The sequence below is a fragment of the Parambassis ranga genome, unplaced genomic scaffold, assembly GCF_900634625.1.
Source record: "Parambassis ranga unplaced genomic scaffold, fParRan2.1 scaffold_21_arrow_ctg1, whole genome shotgun sequence".
NCBI lineage: Eukaryota > Metazoa > Chordata > Actinopteri > Ambassidae > Parambassis > Parambassis ranga.
In genome coordinates, this window is record NW_021144767.1 from 5,537,248 (window position 1) to 5,541,400 (window position 4,153).

The 4,153-nt window shown below is 41.5% G+C and overlaps 1 long non-coding RNA gene across 1 annotated transcript; it reads left to right on the plus strand.

Annotated features, from left to right (window-relative positions):
* Positions 1–2,810: 2,810 nt before the first annotated feature.
* Positions 2,811–3,734, plus strand: LOC114429837 (uncharacterized). The gene is made up of 3 exons (XR_003669955.1): positions 2,811–2,983; positions 3,071–3,293; positions 3,686–3,734. It is a non-coding gene; the product is annotated as an uncharacterized LOC114429837 (long non-coding RNA).
* The last annotated feature ends 419 nt before the right edge of the window (positions 3,735–4,153 follow it).

The window sequence follows — 4,153 nt, forward strand, 5'->3', positions numbered from 1 at the left end:
TCTCTGCGATTCTCAAAAGTCTCCCTGTGGTCCAGCAACAGACACACATCAGGCCCATATAGTGGTCTAAGCCAATCAGAGACGGTGAAGGGCGGGACCTCTGTGTGTGTATCTTTGAAAACGTGTCTGCTGCGGTCACCCGAGACCGAAAATTCATAAGAAGAACGCGGACATATGCTGCGCAGAGCTGATGCTGTGTGATAAAGCTTGTTCCATACGCCACGAGAATGGAGAAATCTGTTCGTGTTCCCGAGGTGACGAGAACAAAGTCGTTTCGGCCCGGACTTTTTAAAACGTGTGTGCAGAACTCATACGGCCCTCTGACTGCAGCGCGCACACAAAGACAGACAGGGTTTAAAGACGTTTCGCTGCAGAACAGCAGAAACCGCAGTTTAAGTGAACATGTGCGGAGGAGCAGGATTTGTTGCTACTATGCGGGTTTTGCTAATTTGCTGTTGACCTGAATGAGTGATGATAACGAGCCGGTAATGTTCAGGGAGGGGGCGTGACGTGCTCGTAGCGTTATAACCATTGACAGTAAAAACTATGGACAGAGCTTCCGTGACGTCACCCGTTTGTTTCTGAAGAGCCGTTTTGAGTCTCAGTGGGAGGTTCCGGGACGTGATGACCGCCGCCATGTTGGCAGCGTCACGTCAACTAAAATTCCGAATATGGACAAAGAGGGGGGGCACGAGCGGGGTTTAGGGGGGGCGGGCGATCGTGGAAGCCGGAAACTCACGCTGTGATACGTCAACTGTCTGTCACTCAAGCGGCAACGCCCATAATTAGGCGTAATTTTAAGTCTGAATACAATTGAAACGAGTGAGTTGTAAAAAAATTCACCCCCCGTACAATTGACACTAGAAGAGAACCTATCATCTGAGACCACAGCGATTTTTTGTACCAGGCTGTAAACATGTTCTTTTCTGCTGTGAAGTCGGCCATTTTAACATGGGAGTCTATGGGAAATTACTCGCTTTTGGAGCCAGCCCCCAGCTGTTGCAGCGTGAATTACAAGTTTTGACACTTCTGCATGGGCTTCCACTTTGAGCCCCGAAGGTTGCCGCTTGGTTATAACAGACTGAACAACCTGTGTGGTTCCATCCATGAAGGCCGAGTCACTCTGACTGACAGCAGTCAGCTGGTTTAAGGAGTTATAGAACATGATGAACGCCCATTTAAAAAGTATTGTTATTATCCTGCTACAGTGGAGCATTGTCTGCCAGTATGATATCTGCATACAGCTAAACTGTAACAGACAGAATGAAAAGTCTGTCAGCTGGAGCTCAGCTTTAGAAAGAGAGGAGAAACTGAGGAAGAGAGGTGAGGAAGATGAGAGAAGAGATACTGTAGCTGAATTAGAAACATGTTGAAGAAAACAAATATATATCTCAATCACAACTATTAAATAAATAAAGGTGTATATAATTTAAATAATTTTTAATTCCAATTGCCAGATAGATAAGTGAGGAGCGACAGCCAGAAAATACAGAGAGAAAGCAAACAGGGAACTGAAGAGTGCTGTAACTTTGAATCTTCATCATGGATTTCTGACAGGCAGACTTGTTGGCTAGTTTGTCTATAATTTGAATGAGTACTATCGGTACATGTATTTATTTATTTTTATTTACCTGTGTTCATTAAACAAGGTCCAAAGTCAGTTTAGGATGATATGTGATTATTAAGCCCGTTATTTCTAAAACTTTGGCTACAGCCCTGTGAGGCCTGTCAGGTAAACAGTAGATGTAGCTGCAGATGATGAGAGAAGATGAAAAGAACTTCTGTATTAGGATAGGTGTCAAGTTAAGGCCTGATCCATAAAATATATGGACAGTGATTAAAAAACAAACTGCTGTGTGATGTGTGATGCGGTGCACCTAACTTTTGTGCCGGTGCACCCAAGAAAAAAAGGTTAGGCGCACCGGTGCAACCAGTGCAAAAAGTTAGTCTAGAGCCCTGTGTTAGTAAACTTGATTAGTTTTTGTGTTGTGTCTCCTTTCTATTGGCTGTTGACAACACGTGTTTGCAGATGGGTTAAGGGTGAGCCTATTAGAATATGAGAGAGCCTGTTCATGAAGAAGGTCATGACTGAACAGTGTATGAACGTTCAGGGAGAGCAGCTCACTGTTCACTGGTGCTTTTGTTCTTTTGTGAAAAGGTAACGGCAATTAAATAAAGAGATGTTTGTTTCAAATAACAAAAGTTAAAGCTGTGCCTGTTTTTATTGCACAGTCAAACTAATTTCATGACAAATAGCCTATATCATAGAATTTTAGTCGACTAAAACTAGACTAAAAGTTAAAAAATGTTGATGACTAAAATGTTTCTAAAATCAAATGACATTTTAGTCACAAGACTAAATAAAAACTAAATCAAAAATTGCTGCCAAAATTAACACTGATATGACTACACATACTTATAGGTATGCTTACAATGAAGGGTTAACTACCAAATAATGTAATTGTCAGAAACAGAACTCAGCCTCATAAATATCCATTTTTACAGTGAGCTCCCAAGGAGCCATGCACAATCACTACCTTCACATAAAATAAACCACATCATGAAGTGCTGCTTACCTTTCAGAGGAATCAAACTTCTGAAAGCAATATGGCGCCCTGCACAAACTTCTCTCAGCAACTACGGTGTCACTGAAGAAAAGTGCAGCATGTGAGCTGTCACTCCAACCAAACCAACCGTGCCTCTGCGCCACCTGCTGGCCAACCGGAACAGACTTACATGTATATCTGCATATCTAATGGTTGTTCTGTATCGTCTTTATTTTTACTTTATCTATTGTTATGCTGCTCAGGACCTTGTTTTGATGCTGCTGCAATGGCTTCATGTTCCTCGGCCACACTTGGAGGAGCTGTTCACGTCCACAGGGAGGAAAGGAGACAGCGTGCTGATGGAGCAAACTCTGTTTACCATGTGGGGTAACATCGGCTTACAAGGATTCAACCTCCAATCTCAAAAACACATTATGGTAAGAAGTCTTATGTCTGTATTTGTGTATTTGTAAATATTAATAAAACAGTTTTACAAATATTTGATTTCACGCCTTTGCGTCTAGATCAATTGATGCGAAAATCGAAGCAAGTGAACCTGTGACTAATTAATCTGGGTCTAAGCTGTGTCTTCTGCTGCTGTCCAACAACACTCCGCCGCATCCGTGTCCGGCTGCCGTTAAAAGAAAACAAGCGGTCGCTGCAGCAGTCATACAGCTAACATCAGGAGGAACATGCTAAACAAACAGTGACACATTCAACAGAAGGAACTCTATAGTACGAGAGCAGGTAGGAGTTTTCTCTGACACATAGAAAGTGTCATCTAAGAACTTCCCGTTTGTGAGCCCAGAGATAGCGAGTAGGAAGTCAAAATGAGTGACAGCATGCAGCTCAGTCAGCAGGATAAAACCTGTTTGTAGTGCCTTTCACTGAACATGGAGGCCTTTCTTCATGGCTGTTCACTTTAATGAAGATGTGTTAAAGCACCAGAGCTGCTGAACTCCTTGTGTGTGAGAGCCTGTTTGGTTTATGTCATTTGAAATTGAACATGATCAAAGTGTCGTGCGTTCACATGAACTTTATTAATACCCATGGAGTCATTGGGTTGTGTTAGCAGCATATACAACAACTGACAGTAAACACAGTGCATGTGTTGATGATTTTCTGTGTCCTCTTCACAGATACTGTGTGTTGATACCCCAGTATTTTCTGAGCCAGTCATCTACAAAGTGAGTTACTAACACAGCCACAACTGTTATGTTGTGTTATTTTAAATGATACAATGATTCTGTACATGGTTTGTAAACCTTCAGCTGTAATGGAAACAGTAGTGCTTTTTATATTGTTTGAATGGAAATATAACCGTGCCCTGACAGATTTGTTTTCTTCTTTTCTTCTTCTTAGAATTCTTTTCTTCTTTCACATTAAAAAGAAGAAAATGAATCATAATATTAATTAATAATAATTAAGAAGGAGAGGTTGGTGTCTTTAGATAAGCATGTGTTTCAGAGATTCAGTGTAGTTTTGAGTGTGAGTACCAGTATGTGTTTGGCATGGTGTGCTGCTGATTTTGATTGAGCTTTGTATTCTTTCAGGTCTTGTATACATTCAAAATGAGTACTGTGATTAAGTTTGTGCGGCATTATTAT